At 46.4% G+C, this 23734-nt stretch overlaps 1 pseudogene across 1 annotated transcript; it reads left to right on the top strand.

Annotated features, from left to right (window-relative positions):
• Positions 1 to 1823: 1823 nt before the first annotated feature.
• On the top strand, positions 1824 to 12835 carry LOC106561500 (E3 ubiquitin/ISG15 ligase TRIM25-like; annotated as a pseudogene). Its single transcript, XR_014379133.1, has 6 exons — positions 1824 to 2546; positions 4523 to 4618; positions 8320 to 8552; positions 10395 to 10554; positions 10679 to 10738; positions 10975 to 12835. The product of XR_014379133.1 is annotated as an E3 ubiquitin/ISG15 ligase TRIM25-like (transcript).
• The last annotated feature ends 10899 nt before the right edge of the window (positions 12836 to 23734 follow it).

The following is a 23734-nucleotide window of genomic DNA, read 5'->3' as shown; positions in this document are numbered from 1 at the left end:
CATGGATTTAGCCTGTGGTGATATAGGTGAGGAATCATGTCAGGGCTGGATACGGCACACAAGAGGCTTCTTCCCCCGTTGCCTCAGGAGGGACAATATTGCTTGTGATATCGAGGAAGTGCTCTGGCCTGAACCAGCCCAAAGACAAGAAGAAGCACATTGATCACATGTTTACTCCTTTGATTTTTGTCCCTTTTACTATTGTATACTGTAGTACAATGCATTGTAGGCTGTATACTGTACAATGGACAAATTGTATGGCCCTGAACATTGTGCTTTCCATTTATTAACAGTACTGACTGCTCAATAGATTTTGACTGGTTGCAGGTTCATATCAACAAAGAACAAGAATTACAGTATCACAGAGACAAAGGACAAGTTTTTGAGATGCAGGGTACAGTACTGTAAAAATAGGGGTACAAGGAGGAGGAAGAACAAAAAACAAAATTGCAAAGAGCAAAGCAGAGTAGTAATTTCTGATCAATTTTGAGCTACTATGATAGAACGTTGTTTTCGTTCATCAAAAGACAATGATGGAAAAATATGAATATTTTTTTTAGATTAAAAATGTACTTCTCCCTGAGAATTGTATGTTTTGAACAATGTGTTTTCTATTTTTTGGTGTATTGTTTACTGACTGCTTGAGAGTGTATATCATTTTGATCACTTTGTTTATGATTTGAGAGCAGTGTTTGATTTTAACACAAGTATAGCTGTTATAAGGCGAATGTTTCATTTTGCAAGAGGAGTCAGAGGTTATGTAAACAGTGCCTGAAAATGAGGTTTAGTGTTTAATGTTTTCAGGAAATCTAGTAAGGTTTCAGAATTGTGTGTTAGCAAATGAGAAACACTGTAATACAGAAACTATTTGGAAGTAGATGGACCAAACAGCAACAACCTTTTCAGTAACGGTTACAAAACCTTTTTTTCTTGCTTGTTGACAATGGTACTGTATGTATGTTGTCTACCTTAGTTGAGCAAGTCACTCTGGATAAGCTAAATTACTAAAATACGAATGTCTATGTGAAAATTAACATACCAAATTTACCGCAACGCACACTGGGTATTAATATTGGCCTTGTTTGGGGGTGGAGCTCATTAGAATAATACTCAGCATGCTTTACAATATTTTATTTTTACTTTTCATTTGAGTCATTTACCAGACGCTCTGTTTAGTGCATTCATCTTCAGACAGCTAGGTGAGACAACAACATATTACAATCATATCAAGTACATTTTCCCTCAACAAAATATATATCAGCATTTTTACATACACATTTATATTTAGTACATTTAGCAGACAGTCTTATCACACCATAGTACTATCATACTGCTGATACCAATGTTGTCATTTATCAGACAGTCTTATCACACCATAGTACTATCATACTGCTGATACCAATGTTGTCATTTAGCAGACAGTCTTATCACACCATAGTACTATCATACTGCTGATACCAATGTTGTCATTTAGCAGACAGTCTTATCACTCCATAGTACTATCATACTGCTGATACCAATGTTGTCATTTAGCAGACAGGCTTATCACACCATAGTACTATCAGACTGCTGATACCAATGCAGGGTGAAAGAGGGACCACAAGATGTGAACCCCTATAAAAAATAGTATAGAAAAGTATTTAGTGTTTAGAAAATACAAAATACAATGTAGTGTAGTTCAGCCCAGTATGATTCAAAAGACAAAATACTCTGAAGTAATTCTAATACGTATTTCAAATACATGTAACATGAATACTGACCATCTCTGCCTACTACCCAACACTCTGTTACACTTCCTTATCAATGAAACCACACCCCCTCTACAAACAGAAAACACAGTCAAGTAGGAAGCCACTCCCTGTCCTCTGGTGTAGAGTTCAATGAAACAGAAAGTCATCTTTCACACTGAACAGAAAGTCATCTTTCACACTGCCATTGCTTAACCTATGGGAGAGAGCACCAAAATGGCAGAGAATCAGGAACTGTTCTGTTGCTCCATCTGTCTGGATCTACTGAAGGATCCGGTGACTACTGCCTGTGGACACAGTTACTGTATGGGTTGTATTAAAGAAAGCTGGGATAAGGATGTTCTGAAAGGTGTCTACAGCTGTCCTCAGTGCAGAGAGACCTTTATCCCAAGACCTGTTCTGAAGAGAAACACCGTTCTGGCTGAAGTGGTGGAGACACTGAAGAAGACAGGACTCCAGGCTGCTCCCCCTCCTGCTCTGTGCTATGCTGGACCTGGAGATGTGGCGTGTGATGTCTGCACTGGGACCAGAAAGCAGAAAGCCCTCATGTCCTGTCTGGTGTGTCTGGCCTCTTACTGTGAGACTCACCTCCAACCTCACTATGAATATCCTGCTTTCAAAAAGCACAAGCTGGTCAAAGCCACCGCACAACTACAGGAGAAGATCTGCTCTCATCATGACAAACTGCTGGAGGTTTACTGTCGTACCGATCAGCAGTGTATCTGTCTGCTGTGTACAATGGATAAACATAAATGCCATGATACAGTGTCAGCTGCAGCAGAGAGGACTGAGAAACAGGTAAGACCAGAACAACTTGTTGGTGACTGTCTGATAAACAAAGAATTAAAGATACAGTAGGAACTAAATCTGTTTGAATATGAGATCATTCAAATGAAATGGATCCACAAATATGACCATAAACCTTCAGTATATAGATATGTTAACCCAGATTCTCCAAATGTATCACCATTTTCTAAAGTCAAACACTATTACCATTCTGATGTCAAGTCCTGACCAGTTAAAACCTCTTGGGGCTATGTGGGACGCTAGCGTGCCACCCGTGGTGCACCCTATCAACAGCAGGTGCATTTCAAGAGCGGCAAATTTGAAACCAAATAAATGTCCAAATTCAAATTTTTCAAACATACAACTATCTTACACCCTTTGAAAGATAAACATCTCCTTAATCTAACCACGTTGTCCGATTTCAAAAAGGTTTTACGGCGAAAGCATAAAGTTAGATTATGTTAGGAGAGTACATTGACAATAGCTGTGTGTAATGTTTTGTCAATTCAAAGACAGGCGTCACCAAAACCATAAAACCAGCTAAAATGATGCAGTAACCTTTGACAATCTCCATCAGATGACACTCCTAGGACATTATGTTAGACAATACATGCATTTTTAGTTCTATCAAGTTCATATTTATATCCAAAAACAGCGTTTTACTATGGCGTTGATGTTCAGGAAATCGTTTCCCTCCAATAACCGGCAGTCAAGTCAGCACAACAAATAAAATAATTAATATTAGAAAACATTGGTAAAATATTATATTGTCATTTAAAGAATTATATATTTACATCTCTTGAACGCAATCGACTTGCCAGATTTAAAAATAACCTTACTGGGAAATCACACTTTGCAATAATCTGAGCACTGCGCCCAGAAAAATACGCTTTGCGATACAGACGAACGGCCATGTTGGAGAGATCTAAAATCGAAAATATTATGTAAATAATCCATTACCTTTGATTCTCTTCATCAGATGTCACTTCCAGGAATCCCAGGTCCATAACGAATGTAGTTTTGTTCAAAAAAGCTCATCATTTATGTCCAAAAAGCTCCGTGTTGTTAGCACATGATCTAAGCCCGCCGGACTTCACTTCATGAACGAGGGGAAAAAATATATTTACGTTCGTTCAAACATGTCAAACGTTGTATAGCATAAATCATTAGTGCCTTTTTTAACCAGAACATGAATAATATTCAAGGTGGACGAATGCATTCTCTTTTAAAACGTATTGGAACGAGGGTACCCAACATGACCTCGCGCGCCAGAGTCTAATCGGCCATCACCGTTCCAAGGCTCTTGTTCGGTCAGATCTCACAGTAGAAGACTCAAAACACTTTGTAAAGGCTGGTGACATCTAGTGGAAGCAATAGGAAGTGCCAAAAGATTAATAAGCCGCTGTGTGTTTCAATGGCATAGGCTTAAAGGTAATTCAACACATCAGGTATCCACTTCCTGTCAGAATCTGTCTCAGGGTTTTGCCTGCCAAATGAGTTCTGTTATACTCACAGACACCATTCAAACAGTTTTAGAAACTTTAGCGTGTTTTCTATCCGAATCAAACAATTATATGCATATTCTAGTTACTGGGCAGGAGTAGTAACCAGATTAAATTGGGTACGTTTTTTATCCGGCTGTGCAAATACTGCCCCCTATCCCCAACAAGTTAAGATGATGAGCACCAACTCTGCTGCGTATTGGTCCACGTTCTCAGACGACGATTTCTCTATATCGTCGGAAGACGAAGAAACTTGTGACATCTGAATGCCCTTTTATGAGTCCAAAGTTCAGTCTCAACCCCTTGATACATGTAGTCCTACCATAAAAACTATAATCATTCACATTGCACCATAATATGATATTGTATAGGGACGTCCTCAGGATTGTAGACCTTCCTCTCTATGGGTCCTATGTCACATTACTATAATATTGATCTACTGGATAAATAAAGCTTGAAAGCTCATTGAAGAGTGATTCTCCACAGAGGCTGCTGGGGATGAGTCAGCAGAAGGTCCAACAGAGATTCCAGGAGAGAGAGAAGGAGTTGAAGGAGCTCCAGCAGGCTGTGGAGTCTCTCAAGGTGAGTATTGTTGTCCAGAGGAGACACACCATTTTACCTGTCTCCTCCAATCAGAGAGAGAGAGAGAAATACAGGGGACCTTCTCCAATCCCACTATGTCTGGACCCCTATCAGACTGCTTTATGTAACTGATGGGATATGAACCCAGGTCAACTGTGGGAGAAACCAACATCTTGACCATTACAACAAGAGGACATTCCCTATTGGGCCGACTGTGATTTTGAAGTCGCAGGCGGGGCTACCTCATCACATAACCAAAAGTAACAATGGCTCATTTCCCCTATACATTAACATGAAGCTCTCTCTCTCTCTCTCTCAATTCAATTCAAAGATCTTTATTGGCATGGGAAACATATGTTTACATTGCCAAAGCAAGTGAAATAGATAATAAACAAAAGTGAAATAAACAACCAGAAATGAACAGTAAACATCACGCACAAAGGATTCAAAGGAATAGAGACATTTCAAATGTTATAATTCAAGTGCATACAGAGAGAGCCGTGCGCCAGACTGAGTTGTGGAGGTGAAATGGAAATGAATGAGGGAGAGTTAAGTGAGGTAGAAGGTGTAGAGAAGAGCTCAGAACCAGAGCCTGGCATCAATGGACATGATAAAGAAGAATCTGGTGGATCCATACCTTTTGGCAGAACCATTTGTGGTTTCAGGGTGGGTGGGAAAGGAGTTGGGTGCAGTTGAATCAGTGAAGGTAACCTGTAGTGGACTTGTGATATTTGTTTGTGTTTCTTCTGACCAGAGACAGTGGGCGCTCCGTGTCACGGAACTTATGTCAAGATCTGTTTCTTGCATTGCTCTCAGGAACAGGACACCATTGAAATGTGTGATTTCTTTGAAAGGATTTTCAGGTACAAAGTTTATGGTCATGCTGCAGCAGTTTGTAGGAGGGAGATTCCAAGATGTCGGAAGTGTGCAGGAGGTCATGGGATAGAGGATTGTGTAGTTTCAGTGGATAAAGTTGTGTCAACTGTAGGGGTGCCCATGTTGCTGGGGATCAGAAGTGTCTGGTGAGAGAGAGGCAGGTTGAGGTGACTAGAGTCAGAGTAGTGCAGAAGGTGTCGTGTGTTGAGGCAGTGAAGAAAGAAGAGGAGGATGGGTCAAGGGTGAGGAATCCTGAGGATCCCTGTGAGTAGTAGATCTGTGCCAGCACAGAGGAATTGGCCAACGAGGGATATATGCTTCAGTAAGGTTGGCTTCTTAGAGTTCATAGCAATGGTTTTCAACTGTACCTCAGAAATGGAACGTAAATCACAGACAATAGATGTTGTGGTGGCAGCTGCAGAGAAGTATTTGGTCATATGAGATTTGACTTCAGAAGAGTTCCAGGGTGTGTTGGGTGGTGGTGTCCCGTCCTCCCAGGTCGTTGGCATGGTGCAGGAGCAGATAGGGTCAAAGTAGTGTAATGGGGTAGTGGGTTTTTAATGAGTGTAGGGTTAGTTGGCATGGTGCAGGAGCAGATAGGGTCAAAGTAGTGGAATGGGGTAGTGGGTTTTTAATGAGTGTAGGGTTAGTTGGCCTGGTGCAGGAGCAGATAGGGTCAAAGTAGTGGAATGGGGTAGGGGATTTTTAATAACTGTCGGGTTAGTTGGCCTGGTGCAGGAGCAGATAGGGTCAAAGTAGTGGAATGGGGTAGTGGGTTTTTAATGAGTGTAGGGTTAGTTGGAAGAGTGTTTTTTATTTGCAAAAATATGAAATGTTCCTTTTCCCATTTTGCATCACAAAGTAAAATAGATTCATATTATTGTCCAGTTGGGGGCGGTAATTCAACATATTGGAAGCCAACCACCGTTAAACTCCAAAGAAGAAGAAACGTTATATTATGTCTATGTACAGTGTTGTAACGATGTCTCTCTCTCTCTCTCATTCCATCACTTTTGTGGTAGTTGGTTGTGTGGGTCTCTGGTTAGGAATGGGGGTGCTGACAGACAATCGTTGATGGATATTTATAGAGCTCTGATCAGGTCGACAATTTATTACGGGTGTATAGTTTATGGAACAGCGGCAAAGACTTAAGCTGGACAGAATCCAGTATATAGCTTTAAGGATATGTATTGGTGCATTTAAATCAACATCTGTATGTGTCTTACTAGTGGAGGCAGGTGAGATGCCTTTGGGTATACGGCGTAATAAATTGTCATTAGCTTATTGGGTTGCAAGGCTGTGAGGTTGAGCATCCCACTGCTACTGTTCTAGACGACTGTTGGGAATATACTAGTAGACAAGGCAGTGGATTTGGTTGGACAGTTGTAGGTATCAATCTTATTATGGAGAAATGAGAGAATGGGTGTAGTAGTGAGATTCTGCTGGGTCCCAGCACATTCAGGTGTGGAAGGGAATGAAAATGTAGACCAGTTAGTTAAAAAAGCTTTACAACAAGATATAATATATATTAATATTCCACTGGGTAGAGGTGAGGACAAATGTAAGATCAGAGACATTTTGATAGATGTGTGGCAGAAGAGATAGGACTCTGAGCACAAGGGACGGCATTTATATGTCCTCTAAAGGTCGGTGGACCAAGGTTCAAAGGTCAGATTAGGAAGGAAGAGGTGGTGTTTACTCGATAGTTTACGTTTACATGTGAGTCATTTAGCAGACACTTATCCAGAGCCACTAGGGTTAAGATCCCGAATCTGCCTAAAAAAGGAGATTTACAGATTTTTCACCAAGTCAGCTCGGGGATTCAAACCAGGCACCTTTCAGTTACTGCCCAACGTTCTTAACCGCAAGATTACAAACCACTAAATGTTAAACACAAAGTCAAATGGTCGTAGATAAATGGAAAGCTGGTTAAATAAAATACTGCTGTTATAACTTTCAGACTGCCATTGTTTTGGGAAAATAGGGACATGTCTATTTCTCCAATTATCTGTAATAGATGTATTTATTTTAATGGTTTGAAGTTCTATACCATTTTAATCAGGATAACCTATTATTTCTAATGATGTAAGTTTGAGCAGCGTAGTTATGGTATGTCTGTTTATTTCACTAAATATCTCACAATGTGTAAATTTAGATGTTTTCATGTCGGACACCATTTTAATCAGGAGAATCTCCTCTTTCTAATGACATAAGGTTGGGCAGCGTCCTCTGCTGTCATCGATCGCTAGACCAGAAATTGTCAGAAGTTACCCGTTTTTTCCTACTTCCTGGTAATGCAGACATAAACACACTTGGCACTATCGAGGTGCGGATGTTTACTTTCTACACCAGTTGTTATTTTTCAGTTTGGTCCTAAGAACAGGTTTTAGTGGTCAAATAAAAAGGTAGACATTTTTTGGTGCCATTAGGGGAAACGGAATTCTAAGGATCATTCCAGTCAGAAGAGGCTCTGTGAAGGTTCGTTTCAATTCATTTGCCATGGCCTCGCTAGTGTTCCAGCTCAGACAACGTTCTTTGGCCGTTTTGACTCGTTCTATTGTCCAGCCTACCAGGACTCAGGGGACAGAGGCTGGGTCTAGCTCTGCTACGGGGCAGGCTACTGGAGGGGGGACCAGGAGGGAGGAGAGTAGAGCAGGGCCAAGTGGTGTTCTGTACCTGCCTGTCCAGGAGGGGGGACAAGGCCTGGAGGACCTGAAAAGCAGGGTGGCAGTGTTCTGACTCAATGAGGTGCAGAGGCTACTGTACCTACTCTCTCTATCTCTCTGTCTATCTCTCTCTCTCTCTCTGTGTCTCTCTCTTAACAGCGCTCTGCACAGGCAGCAGTGGAGGACAGTGATCAGATCTTTACTGAGCTGATCCGCTCCATTGAGAGAAGGAGCTCTGAGGTGAAGGAGCTGATCAGAGCCCAAGAGAAGGCCCAAGTGAGTCAAGCTGAAGGACTCCTGGAGCAACTGAAGCAGGAGATAGCTGAGCTGAGGAAGAGAAGCACTGAGCTGGAGCAGCTCTCACACACAGAGGATCACATCATTTCCTCCAGGTCACTAAACTGCCTTGTTACATGTGATATGAAATTAACTTAATGTGAAACTATTCATCTCAATCATTCTGTTGTCCTGTCTCTCTCTCTCTCACTCACTCTCTCTCTCTCTGTCCCTCTCTCTCTCTCTGTCCATCTCTCTCTCTGTCCCTCTCCCTCTTTGTGCCTCTTTCTCTTTGTTCCTCTTTGTCCCCCTTTGTCCCTCTTTGTCCCTCTCTCTCTTTGTCCCTCTTTGTCCCTCTCTCTCTGTCCCTCTCTCTCTCTGTCCCTCTCTCTCTCTGTCCCTCTTTCTCTTTGTCCCTCTTTGTCCCTCTCTCTCTGTCCCTATCTCTCTCTGTCTTTCTCTTTGTCCCTCTTTGTCCATCTCTCTCTTTGTTCCTCTTGATGGCTCTCTCTTTGTCGCTCTCTCTTTGTCCCCCTCTGTCCCTGTCTCTCTGTCCCTGTCTCTCTGTCCCTCTCTCTCTGTCCCTCTCTCTTTGTCCCTATTTGTCCTTCTCTCTTTCTGTCCCTCTCTCTCTCTGTCCCCCTCTCTCTGTCCCTCTCTCTCTGTCCCTCTCTCTCTGTCTCTTTCTCTCTGTCCGTCCCTCTCTCTCTCCGTGCCTCTCCCTCTCTCTGTCCGTCCCTCTCCCTCTCTCTGTCGTCCCTCTCTCTCTCTCTCTCTGTCGTCCATCTCTCTCTCTGTCCATCTCTCTCTCTCTCTCTCTCTCTCTCTCTCTTTCCGTCCCTCTCTCTCTCTCTCTCTGTCCATCCCTCTCTCTCTTTGTCCGTCCCTCTCTCTCTGTCGTTACTCTCGCTTTCTCTCTCTGTCCATCTCTGTCTCTCTCTCTCTGTCCGTCCCTGTCTCTCTCTCTCTCTCCGTCCGTCCCTCTCTCTCTCTCTCTCTCTGTCAGTCCCTCTCTCTCTATGTCCGTCCCTCTCTCTCTCTCTCTCTCTCTCTCTGTCCGGCCCTCTCTCTCTCTCTGTCTGTCCGGACCTCTCGCTCTCTGTCCGTCTCTCTCTCTCTCTCTCTCTCTGTCCGTCCCTCTCCCTCTCTCTGTCGTCCCTCTCTCTCTCTCTCTCTGTCATCCATCTCTCTCTCTGTCCATCTCTCTCTCTCTCTCTCTCTCTCTCTTTCCGTCCCTCTCTCTCTCTCTCTCTGTCCATCCCTCTCTCTCTTTGTCCGTCCCTCTCTCTCTGTCGTTACTCTCGCTTTCTCTCTCTGTCCATCTCTGTCTCTCTCTCTCTCTCTCTGTCCGTCCCTGTCTCTCTCTCTCTCTCCGTCCGTCCCTCTCTCTCTCTGTCAGTCCCTCTCTCTCTATGTCCGTCCCCCTCTCTCTCTCTCTCTCTCTCTCTGTCCGGCCCTCTCTCTCTCTCTGTCTGTCCGGACCTCTCGCTCTCTGTCCGTCTCTCTCTCTCTCTCTCTCTCTGTCCGTCCCTCTCTCTCTCTGTCCGTCCCTGTCTCTCTCTCTCTCTCTCTCTCTCTCTCTGTCCGTCCCTCTCTCTCTCTCTGTCCGTCCCTGTCTCTCTCTGTCCGTCCCTCTCTCTTTCTGTCCATCCCTCTCTCTCTGTCCGTCCCTCTCTCTCCCTTTATCAATCCCTCTCTCTCCCTCTGTCCTTCCCTCTCTATCCCTCTGTCCATCCCCCTCTGTCCGTCCCCCTCTGTCCCTCTGTTTCTGTCCCTCTCTCTCTCTGTCCCTCTCTCTCTCTGTCCCTCTCTCTCTCTGTCGCTCTCTCCCTCTGTCCCTCTCTCTGTCTATCTGTCGCCCTCTCTCTCTCTCTGTCCCTCTCTCTCTCTGTCCTTCTCTCTCCCTCGCTCTCACTCTACCTCACTCTCTTTCTCTCTCTCTCCCTCTCTCTCTCTAGAGGTATCAGTCTCTCTCCAGTGTCAGTGTATCTTCAGACTTACCCAGCATCGTTGTCCGTCCTCTTCAGTACTTTGGAGATGTGAGTAAGACTGTGTCTGAACTGAGAGAGAAACTAGAAGACTTCCTTAAAGGAGAATGGACCAAGATCTCCACTACAGGTGTGTTGAAAACAATAAGAACAGCAACTTTAGACCATTGAAAGTTCCCTACTAGTCATATACATGTGGAATATGGTATGATGATAACATTCCTCTCTCTGTCAATGTGTTTGTGTGTCTGTAGTGAATATATTGGATGTTGTACTGCCTCCAGAGCCCAAGACCAGAGAACAGTTGTTACAATGTGAGTCTCTTTATTGTGAAGTAACTAACAGACTATTTTTACTGACACTCCTAACAATCCCTCTAGAAATATATAGCAATAGTAGATCTAATCAAAGACTAGGTATATATCTGACTCCTCATATTTCTCTGATTTGATCTCTGCTGTGCTCTAATCAAAGACAGGGTAGATACAGTATCTGACTTAACTTATTGTTCTGACTCCCCTCATTGGTCTCTGCTCTGCTCTTCTCCCAGATTCCTGTCAGCTCACACTGGACCCAAACACAGCACACACACACCTCTCTCTGTCTGAAGGGAACGGAAAGGTGACCTATACAGGCCAAGTCCAAACATATCCTGACCATCCAGACAGATTCACCAACAATGACCAGGTTCTGTGTAGAGAGGGTCTGTCTGGACGCTGTTACTGGGAGGTGAAGTGGACTGGTAATGTTATTACAGCAGTCTCATATAAAGACATCAGCAGATCAAAGAGAGGTAATATATTTGGATTCAATGACAAGTCCTGGAGTTTACAGTGCTATAGTGGTAGTTATTGTTTCAGACAAAATAATGTTGTGACTAAAGTATCAGGCCCTCAGTCCTCCAGAGTAGGAGTGTACCTGGATCACAAGGCAGGTACTCTGTCCTTCTACAGTGTCTCTGACACAATGACCCTCCTCCACAGAGTCCAGACCACATTCACTCAGCCCCTCTATCCTGGGTTTTATGTCGATGGTACTGCTGAGCTGGTTAAACTGTAGTAGGGTCCACATAGATACTAGTCATGCTGGTGTAGTCTATAGCTGAGCTGGTTAAACTGTAGTAGGGTCCACATAGATACTAGTCATGCTGGTGTAGTCTATAGCTGAGCTGGTTAAACTGTAGAAGGGTCCACATAGATACTAGTCATGCTGGTGTAGTCTATAGCTGAGCTGGTTAAACTGTAGTAGGGTCCACATAGATACTAGTCATGCTGGTGTAGTCTATAGCTGAGCTGGTTAAACTGTAGTAGGGTCCACATAGATACTAGTCATGCTGGTGTAGTCTATAGCTGAGCTGGTTAAACTGTAGTAGGGTCCACATAGATACTAGTCATGCTGGTGTAGTCTATAGCTGAGCTGGTTAAACTGTAGTAGGGTCCACATAGATACTAGTCATGCTGGTGTACTCTATAGCTGAGCTGGTTAAACTGTAGTAGGGTCCACATAGATACTAGTCATGCTGGTGTATTCTATAGCTGAGCTGGTTAAACTGTAGTAGGGTCCACATAGATACTAGTCATGCTGGTGTAGTCTATAGCTGAGCTGGTTAAACTGTAGTAGGGTCCACATAGATACTAGTCATGCTGGTGTAGTCTATAGCTGAGCTGGTTAAACTGTAGTAGGGTCCACATAGATACTAGTCATGCTGGTGTATTCTATAGCTGAGCTGGTTAAACTGTAGTAGGGTCCACATAGATACTAGTCATGCTGGTGTAGTCTATAGCTGAGCTGGTTAAACTGTAGAAGGGTCCACATAGATACTAGTCATGCTGGTGGTGATGGTCCCCAGATGTGATGATTCATTCTACTCTGTTTTATCTACAATGATTTAACTGATTTGATCTTCAGAAGATGTTATGAATTAAAATTCAATGTATTCATATATTTGTAAATACAATGTTTTGATCTTGTACATTTCCATGAATCATGATGTATGGTGTTGATGTATATTGGTTGTCATTCAGAACCATTGATATGTTTTCTCAGTTGGTTCTCTGTCTCTATGTAATTCTCCTCAGTATCATTGATCAGCTTGTAGGCTCGGCCCTAATTGATGTGTTCTCTGTCACCTGGAGCTGCATGGAAAATGGTCCAGGAACAAAAGGACAATTCAGGACTAGTCAGCCCACTACTAGCTGGAATCACTTACTTTCTACTAAAGTATATGGTCTGGTTTCCCAGACACAGATGAATCCTAGTCCTGGACTAAAAAGCATGTTCAATGTAGATGTCCAGGAAACCGGCCCTAAATGTGTCATCTTTCATCCTCCCATACTGCTCAGTCCAGCAACATTAAACCTGTCCAGCAGGTGGTGGTATTGACCAAACAATAAAACCAGCAGATATCTTGACTTGCCACTCAGTATATCAGTAATGTTCAGAATAGTACTTTAATATCATTGGAGATTGATGGTCTTTTTAATCCACTATCCAGAGTCAGGAACAGATGAAGTTAGGTCTGCTACTGTTCAGTGATTAAATATGATTTATGGTGATGGGAAATAAAAAATACAACACTAAACTTCATCTAGTAATAGTTTTCCTTTGTTATTTATTCCAAGGTGTGTCTTTACCTTGTAAATGGATTGTGTGGAGGTGAGCTAGTGGTGTGGGTGAATATTCCAGTTGTGTTTAGGCATCTTCATATCTGACATCCCCCAGTTCTGTTCAGACCCATTGAACTGAATCACATTCTAAATGGTGACTTGTATTGATAGTCCATACTGGACCTAACTGTGGTTAACCAGACTGGAGGGGTTCTGATCACATATTCCCTCATCTCCACAACTTTACCTGATGTTCTCTCTCTGCCTCTGTTTTCATTGACAGTCACTTAAGATGGTCAGAGACTTAAACATGTGTGTTCCTTCCTACTGAAATATATATATATGTGTGTGTTATGTACTGTGTATTAGTCTATGATTTTAATTTTTTTACCTTGATTTAACTAGGCAAGTCAGTTAAGAACAAATTCTTATTTACAATGACGGCCTAGGAACAGTGGGTTAACTGCCTTGTTCAGGGGCAGAACGACAGATTTGTACCTTTTCAGCTCTGGGATTTGAACTTGCAACCTTTCGGGTACAAGTCCAACACTCTCTTACCACTAGGCTACGCTGCCGCCCCATGATGTGGGAGTGTGTTATGTGACACATATTTGTCTAAATGGATATACTGGTACATAGATTACTGTAAATAACTGATTCATTGTGTCAATCAATTCAATAATAGAGCAATTCCAAAGTCATGACTTTTATTTTGAAAGATCACATTGATTCAGTAATTGATTCAGAAAAGTGAATCATCTCTCTGGTCAGGAGAGGTCTGAGCTTTATCAGTGGCTGTCACCTTCCTGTTCCCCTCAGACAGGCTGAGTTCTGGATCAGCTGTGTTCAGATCCAACGTCAGCTGGAGCACTTCCTACCATGTGTAGACATCATTCATGTTGTCCAGTTGATCTTTCAGTTCAGGAGGAGAAAACACCATGCTGTCTAAAGGAGAGGTGAGAGATGACAGGATGGGAGAGGACACAGGCTCAGGAGGAGAAAACACCATGCTGTCTAAAGGAGAGGTGAGAGATGACAGGCAGGATGGGAGAGGACACAGACTCAGGAGGAGAAAACACCATGCTGTCTAAAGGAGAGGTGAGAGATGACAGGATGGGAGAGGACACAGGCTCAGGAGGGTCATAGAGAGACTTTTGAGACCCTGAAGGGAGAGATGAATGTTTAACAAATTAACACTTCCAAAGCTCAAACACATTCCACTAGCATGGGGAGAAAAGCCAGATATGACACTTTGAGAGACATATTCTTCTGTTGATAGACCAAATGATGTCACGTGGAGGAAATGGATGTGATCCTCTGTGTGTGAGAGCTGCTCCAGCTCAGTGCTTCTCTTCCTCAGCTCAGCTATCTCCTGCTTCAGTTGCTCCAGGAGTCGTGCAGCTCTTCTCACTGCAGACTTCTCCTGGCCTCTAATAAACCTTTTCACCTCGGTGAGAATTCTCTCAATGGACCCAATCAGTTCAGTAAAGATTGACTCATACGTCTGCCTGTACAGAGCACTGTTACCTCACAGAGAGAGAGGAGGGGGTACATGTCCACTGTTACCTCACAGAGAGAGAGGAGGGGGTACATGTCCACTGTTAACTCACAGAGAGAGAGGAGGGGGTACATGTCCACTGTTACCTCACACAGAGAGAGGAGGGGGTACAAGTCCACTGTTACCTCACAGAGAGAGAGGAAGGGGTACATGTCCACTGTTAACTCACAGAGAGAGAGGAGGGGGTACATGTCCACTGTTACCTCACACAGAGAGAGGAGGGGGTACATGTCCACTGTTACCTCACAGAGAGAGAGGAGGGGGTTCATGTCCACTGTTACCTCACAGAGAGAGAGGAGGCGGTACATGTCCACTGTTAACTCACAGAGAGAGAGGAATGGGTACATGTCCACTGTTACCTCACAGAGAGAGAGGAGGGGGTACATGTCCACTGTTACCTCACAGAGAGAGAGGAGGGGGTACATGGCCACTGTTACCTCACAGAGAGAGAGGAGGTGGTACATGTCCACTGTTAACTCACAGAGAGAGAGAGAGGAGGGGGTACATGTCCACTGTTACCTAACAGAGAGAGAGGAGGGGGTACATGTCCACTGTTACCTCACAGAGAGAGAGGAGGGGGTACATGTCCACTGTTACCTCACAGAGAAAGAGGAAGGGGTACATGTCCACTGTTAACTCACAGAGAGAGAGGAGGGGGTACATGTCGACTGTTAACTCACAGAGAGAGAGGAGAGGGTATATGTCCACTGTTACCTCACAGAGAGAGAGGAGGGGGTACATGTCCACTGTTAACTCACAGAGAGAGAGGAGGGGGTACATGTCCACTGTTAACTCACAGAGAGAGAGGAGGGGGTACATGTCCACTGTTAACTCACAGAGAGAGAGGAGGGGGTACATGACCACTGTTAACTCACAGAGAGAGAGGAGGGGGTACATGTCCACTGTTAACTCACAGAGAGAGAGGAGGGGATACATGTCCAATATTACCTGAAAGAGAGAGAGGAGGGGGTACATGTCCACTGTTACCTCACAGAGAGAGAGGAGGGGGTACATGACCACTGTTACCTCACAGAGAGAGAGGAGGGGGTACATGTCCACTGTTAACTCACAGAGAGAGAGAGGAGGGGGTACATGTCCACTGTTACCTCACAGAGAGAGAGGAGGGGGTACATGTCCAATGTTAACTCAAAGAGAGAGAGGAGGGGGTTCATGTCCACTGTTACCACACAGTGAGAGAGGAGGGGGTACATGTCCACTGTTAACTCACAGAGAGAGAGGAGGGGGTACATGTCCACTGTTAACTCACATAGAGAGAGTAGGGTGTACATGTCCACTGTTACCTCACAGAGAGAGAGGAGAGGGTACATGTCCACTGTTACCTCACAGAGAGAGAGGAGGGGATACATGTCCACTGTTACCTCACACAGACAGAGGATGGGGTACATGTCCACTGTTAACTCACAGAGAGAGAGAGGAGGGGGTACATGTCCACTGTACCTCACAGAGAGAGAGGAGGGGGTACATGTCCACTGTTACCTCACAGAGAGAGAGGAGGGGGTACATGTCCACTATTACCTGAAAGAGAGAGAGGAGGGGGTACATGTCCACTGTTACCTCACAGAGAGAGAGGAAGGGGTACATGTCCACTGTTACCTCACAGAGAGAGAGGAGGGGGTACATGTCCACTGTACCTCACAGAGAGAGAGGAGGGGGTACATGTCCACTGTTAACTCACAGAGAGAGAGGAGGGGGTACATGTCCACTGTTACCTCACAGAGAGAGAGGAGGGGGTACATGTCCACTCTTAACTCACAGAGAGAGAGGACGGGGTACATGTCCAATGTTACCTCACAGAGAGAGAGGAAGGGGTACATGTCCACTGTTACCTCACAAAGAGAGAGGAGGGGGTACATGTCCACTGTTAACTCACAGAGAGAGAGTAGGGGGTACATGTCCACTGTTACCTCACAGAGAGAGAGGAGAGGGTACATGTCCACTGTTACCTCACAGAGAGAGAGGAGGGGATACATGTCCACTGTTACCTCACACAGACAGAGGATGGGGTACATGTCCACTGTTAACTCACAGAGAGAGAGAGGAGGGGGTACATGTCCACTGTACCTCACAGAGAGAGAGGAGGGGGTACATGTCCACTGTTACCTCACAGAGAGAGAGGAGGGGGTACATGTCCACTATTACCTGAAAGAGAGAGAGGAGGGGGTACATGTCCACTGTTACCTCACAGAGAGAGAGGAAGGGGTACATGTCCACTGTTACCTCACAGAGAGAGAGGAGGGGGTACATGTCCACTGTACCTCACAGAGAGAGAGGAGGGGGTACATGTCCACTGTTAACTCACAGAGAGAGAGGAGGGGGTACATGTCCACTGTTACCTCACAGAGAGAGAGGAGGGGGTACATGTCCACTCTTAACTCACAGAGAGAGAGGACGGGGTACATGTCCAATGTTACCTCACAGAGAGAGAGGAAGGGGTACATGTCCACTGTTACCTCACAAAGAGAGAGGAGGGGGTACATGTCCACTGTTAACTCACAGAGAGAGAGTAGGGGGTACATGTCCAATGTTACCTCACAGAGAGAGAGAAGAGGGGGTACATGTCCACTGTTAACTCACAGAGAGAGAGGAGGGGGTACATGTCCACTGTTACCTCACAGAGAGAGAGGAGGGGGTACATGTTCACTCTTAACTCACAGAGAGAGAGGACGGGGTACATGTCCAATGTTACCTCACAGAGAGAGAGGAAGGGGTACATGTCCACTGTTACCTAACAGAGAGAGAGGAGGGGGTACATGTCCACTGTTACCTCACAGAGAGAGAGGAGGGGGTACATGTCCACTGTTACCTCACAGAGAGAGAGGAGGGGGTACAAGTCCACTGTTACCTCACAGAGAGAGAGGAAGGGGTACATGTCCACTGTTAACTCACAGAGAGAGAGGAGGGGGTACATGTCGACTGTTAACTCACAGAGAGAGAGAGGAGAGGGTACATGTCCACTGTTACCTCACAGAGAGAGAGGAGGGGGTACATGTCCACTGTTAACTCACAGAGAGAGAGGAGGGGGTACATGACCACTGTTAACTCACAGAGAGAGAGGAGGGGGTACATGTCCACTGTTAACTCACATAGAGAGAGTAGGGTGTACATGTCCACTGTTACCTCACAGAGAGAGAGGAGGGGGTACATGTCCACTGTTACCTCACAGAGAGAGAGGAGGGGGTACATGTCCAGTGTTACCTCACACAGAGAGAGGCGGGGGTACATGTCCACTGTACCTCACAGAGAGAGAGGAGGGGGTACATGTCCACTGTTACCTCACAGAGAGAGAGGAGGGGGTACATGTCCACTATTACCTGAAAGAGAGAGAGGAGGGGGTACATGTCCACTGTTACCTCACAGAGAGAGAGGAAGGGGTACATGTCCACTGTTACCTCACAGAGAGAGAGGAGGGGGTACATGTCCACTGTACCTCACAGAGAGAGAGGAGGGGTACATGTCCACTTTTAACTCACAGAGAGAGAGGAGGGGGTACATGTCCACTGTTACCTCACAGAGAGAGAGGAGGGGGTACATGTCCACTCTTAACTCACAGAGAGAGAGGACGGGGTACATGTCCACTGTTACCTCACAGAGAGAGAGGAGGGGGTACATGTCCACTGTTACCTCACAGAGAGAGAGGAGGCGGTACATGTCCACTGTTAACTCACAGAGAGAGAGGAGGGGGTACATGTCCACTGTTAACTCACAGAGAGAGAGGAGGGGGTACATGTCCACTGTTACCTCACAGAGAGAGAGGAGTGGGTACATGTCCACTGTTAACTCACAGAGAGAGAGGAGGGGGTACATGTCCACTCTTAACTCACAGAGAGAGAGGATGGGGTACATGTCCACTGTTACCTCACAGAGAGAGAGGAGGGGGTACATGTCCACTGTTACCTCACAGAGAGAGAGAGGAGGGGGTACATGTCCACTGTTACCTCACAGAGAGAGAGAGAGAGAGAGGAGGGGGTACATGTCCACTGTTAACTCACAGAGAGAGAGGAGGGGGTACATGTCGACTGTTAACTCACAGAGAGAGAGGAGAGGGTATATGTCCACTGTTACCTCACAGAGAGAGAGGAGGGGGTACATGTCCACTGTTAACTCACAGAGAGAGAGGAGGGGGTACATGTCCACTGTTAACTCACAGAGAGAGAGGAGGGGGTACATGTCCACTGTTAACTCACAGAGAGAGAGGAGGGGGTACATGACCACTGTTAACTCACAGAGAGAGAGGAGGGGGTACATGTCCACTGTTAACTCACAGAGAGAGAGGAGGGGATACATGTCCAATATTACCTGAAAGAGAGAGAGGAGGGGGTACATGTCCACTGTTACCTCACAGAGAGAGAGGAGGGGGTACATGACCACTGTTACCTCACAGAGAGAGAGGAGGGGGTACATGTCCACTGTTAACTCACAGAGAGAGAGAGGAGGGGGTACATGTCCACTGTTACCTCACAGAGAGAGAGGAGGGGGTACATGTCCAATGTTAACTCAAAGAGAGAGAGGAGGGGGTTCATGTCCACTGTTACCACACAGTGAGAGAGGAGGGGGTACATGTCCACTGTTAACTCACAGAGAGAGAGGAGGGGGTACATGTCCACTGTTAACTCACATAGAGAGAGTAGGGTGTACATGTCCACTGTTACCTCACAGAGAGAGAGGAGGGGGTACATGTCCACTGTTACCTCACATAGAGAGAGGAGGGGATACATGTCCACTGTTACCTCACACAGAGAGAGGAGGGGGTACATGTCCACTGTTACCTCACACAGACAGAGGATGGGGTACATGTCCACTGTTAACTCACAGAGAGAGAGAGGAGGGGGTACATGTCCACTGTACCTCACAGAGAGAGAGGAGGGGGTACATGTCCACTGTTACCTCACAGAGAGAGAGGAAGGGGTACATGTCCACTGTTACCTCACAGAGAGAGAGGAGGGGGTACATGTCCACTGTACCTCACAGAGAGAGAGGAGGGGTACATGTCCACTGTTAACTCACAGAGAGAGAGGAGGGGGTACATGTCCACTGTTACCTCACAGAGAGAGAGGAGGGGGTACATGTCCACTCTTAACTCACAGAGAGAGAGGACGGGGTACATGTCCACTGTTACCTCACAGAGAGAGAGGAGGGGGTACATGTCCACTGTTACCTCACAGAGAGAGAGGAGGCGGTACATGTCCACTGTTAACTCACAGAGAGAGAGGAGGGGGTACATGTCCACTGTTAACTCACAGAGAGAGAGGAGGGGGTACATGTCCACTGTTACCTCACAGAGAGAGAGGAGTGGGTACATGTCCACTGTTAACTCACAGAGAGAGAGGAGGGGGTACATGTCCACTCTTAACTCACAGAGAGAGAGGATGGGGTACATGTCCACTGTTACCTCACAGAGAGAGAGGAGGGGGTACATGTCCACTGTTACCTCACAGAGAGAGAGAGGAGGGGGTACATGTCCACTGTTACCTCACAGAGAGAGAGAGAGAGAGAGGAGGGGGTACATGTCCACTGTTAACTCACAGAGAGAGAGGAGGGGGTACATGTCGACTGTTAACTCACAGAGAGAGAGGAGAGGGTATATGTCCACTGTTACCTCACAGAGAGAGAGGAGGGGGTACATGTCCACTGTTAACTCACAGAGAGAGAGGAGGGGGTACATGTCCACTGTTAACTCACAGAGAGAGAGGAGGGGGTACATGTCCACTGTTAACTCACAGAGAGAGAGGAGGGGGTACATGACCACTGTTAACTCACAGAGAGAGAGGAGGGGGTACATGTCCACTGTTAACTCACAGAGAGAGAGGAGGGGATACATGTCCAATATTACCTGAAAGAGAGAGAGGAGGGGGTACATGTCCACTGTTACCTCACAGAGAGAGAGGAGGGGGTACATGACCACTGTTACCTCACAGAGAGAGAGGAGGGGGTACATGTCCACTGTTAACTCACAGAGAGAGAGAGGAGGGGGTACATGTCCACTGTTACCTCACAGAGAGAGAGGAGGGGGTACATGTCCAATGTTAACTCAAAGAGAGAGAGGAGGGGGTTCATGTCCACTGTTACCACACAGTGAGAGAGGAGGGGGTACATGTCCACTGTTAACTCACAGAGAGAGAGGAGGGGGTACATGTCCACTGTTAACTCACATAGAGAGAGTAGGGTGTACATGTCCACTGTTACCTCACAGAGAGAGAGGAGGGGGTACATGTCCACTGTTACCTCACAGAGAGAGAGGAGGGGATACATGTCCACTGTTACCTCACACAGAGAGAGGAGGGGGTACATGTCCACTGTTACCTCACACAGACAGAGGATGGGGTACATGTCCACTGTTAACTCACAGAGAGAGAGAGGAGGGGGTACATGTCCACTGTACCTCACAGAGAGAGAGGAGGGGGTACATGTCCACTGTTACCTCACAGAGAGAGAGGAGGGGGTACATGTCCACTATTACCTGAAAGAGAGAGAGGAGGGGGTACATGTCCACTGTTACCTCACAGAGAGAGAGGAAGGGGTACATGTCCACTGTTACCTCACAGAGAGAGAGGAGGGGGTACATGTCCACTGTACCTCACAGAGAGAGAGGAGGGGGTACATGTCCACTGTTAACTCACAGAGAGAGAGGAGGGGGTACATGTCCACTGTTACCTCACAGAGAGAGAGGAGGGGGTACATGTCCACTCTTAACTCACAGAGAGAGAGGACGGGGTACATGTCCAATGTTACCTCACAGAGAGAGAGGAAGGGGTACATGTCCACTGTTACCTCACAAAGAGAGAGGAGGGGGTACATGTCCACTGTTAACTCACAGAGAGAGAGTAGGGGGTACATGTCCAATGTTACCTCACAGAGAGAGAGAAGAGGGGGTACATGTCCACTGTTAACTCACAGAGAGAGAGGAGGGGGTACATGTCCACTGTTACCTCACAGAGAGAGAGGAGGGGGTACATGTTCACTCTTAACTCACAGAGAGAGAGGATGGGGTACATGTCCAATGTTACCTCACAGAGAGAGAGGAAGGGGTACATGTCCACTGTTACCTAACAGAGAGAGAGGAGGGGGTACATGTCCACTGTTACCTCACAGAGAGAGAGGAGGGGGTACATGTCCACTGTTACCTCACAGAGAGAGAGGAGGGGGTACAAGTCCACTGTTACCTCACAGAGAGAGAGGAAGGGGTACATGTCCACTGTTAACTCACAGAGAGAGAGGAGGGGGTACATGTCGACTGTTAACTCACAGAGAGAGAGAGGAGAGGGTACATGTCCACTGTTACCTCACAGAGAGAGAGGAGGGGGTACATGTCCACTGTTAACTCACAGAGAGAGAGGAGGGGGTACATGACCACTGTTAACTCACAGAGAGAGAGGAGGGGGTACATGTCCACTGTTAACTCACATAGAGAGAGTAGGGTGTACATGTCCACTGTTACCTCACAGAGAGAGAGGAGGGGGTACATGTCCACTGTTACCTCACAGAGAGAGAGGAGGGGGTACATGTCCAGTGTTACCTCACACAGAGAGAGGAGGGGGTACATGTCCACTGTACCTCACAGAGAGAGAGGAGGGGGTACATGTCCACTGTTACCTCACAGAGAGAGAGGAGGGGGTACATGTCCACTATTACCTGAAAGAGAGAGAGGAGGGGGTACATGTCCACTGTTACCTCACAGAGAGAGAGGAAGGGGTACATGTCCACTGTTACCTCACAGAGAGAGAGGAGGGGGTACATGTCCACTGTACCTCACAGAGAGAGAGGAGGGGTACATGTCCACTGTTAACTCACAGAGAGAGAGGAGGGGGTACATGTCCACTGTTACCTCACAGAGAGAGAGGAGGGGGTACATGTCCACTCTTAACTCACAGAGAGAGAGGACGGGGTACATGTCCACTGTTACCTCACAGAGAGAGAGGAGGGGGTACATGTCCACTGTTACCTCACAGAGAGAGAGGAGGCGGTACATGTCCACTGTTAACTCACAGAGAGAGAGGAGGGGGTACATGTCCACTGTTAACTCACAGAGAGAGAGGAGGGGGTACATGTCCACTGTTACCTCACAGAGAGAGAGGAGTGGGTACATGTCCACTGTTAACTCACAGAGAGAGAGGAGGGGGTACATGTCCACTCTTAACTCACAGAGAGAGAGGATGGGGTACATGTCCACTGTTACCTCACAGAGAGAGAGGAGGGGGTACATGTCCACTGTTACCTCACAGAGAGAGAGAGGAGGGGGTACATGTCCACTGTTACCTCACAGAGAGAGAGAGAGAGAGAGGAGGGGGTACATGTCCACTGTTAACTCACAGAGAGAGAGGAGGGGGTACATGTCGACTGTTAACTCACAGAGAGAGAGGAGAGGGTATATGTCCACTGTTACCTCACAGAGAGAGAGGAGGGGGTACATGTCCACTGTTAACTCACAGAGAGAGAGGAGGGGGTACATGTCCACTGTTAACTCACAGAGAGAGAGGAGGGGGTACATGTCCACTGTTAACTCACAGAGAGAGAGGAGGGGGTACATGACCACTGTTAACTCACAGAGAGAGAGGAGGGGGTACATGTCCACTGTTAACTCACAGAGAGAGAGGAGGGGATACATGTCCAATATTACCTGAAAGAGAGAGAGGAGGGGGTACATGTCCACTGTTACCTCACAGAGAGAGAGGAGGGGGTACATGACCACTGTTACCTCACAGAGAGAGAGGAGGGGGTACATGTCCACTGTTAACTCACAGAGAGAGAGAGGAGGGGGTACATGTCCACTGTTACCTCACAGAGAGAGAGGAGGGGGTACATGTCCAATGTTAACTCAAAGAGAGAGAGGAGGGGGTTCATGTCCACTGTTACCACACAGTGAGAGAGGAGGGGGTACATGTCCACTGTTAACTCACAGAGAGAGAGGAGGGGGTACATGTCCACTGTTAACTCACATAGAGAGAGTAGGGTGTACATGTCCACTGTTACCTCACAGAGAGAGAGGAGGGGGTACATGTCCACTGTTACCTCACAGAGAGAGAGGAGGGGATACATGTCCACTGTTACCTCACACAGAGAGAGGAGGGGGTACATGTCCACTGTTACCTCACACAGACAGAGGATGGGGTACATGTCCACTGTTAACT

The sequence above is a fragment of the Salmo salar genome, chromosome 10, assembly GCF_965601325.2.
Source record: "Salmo salar chromosome 10, fSalSal1, whole genome shotgun sequence".
Lineage (NCBI taxonomy): Eukaryota > Metazoa > Chordata > Actinopteri > Salmoniformes > Salmonidae > Salmo > Salmo salar.
Note: the sequence above shows the minus strand (reverse complement) of the source record. Positions and strands in the feature narration are given on the sequence as shown.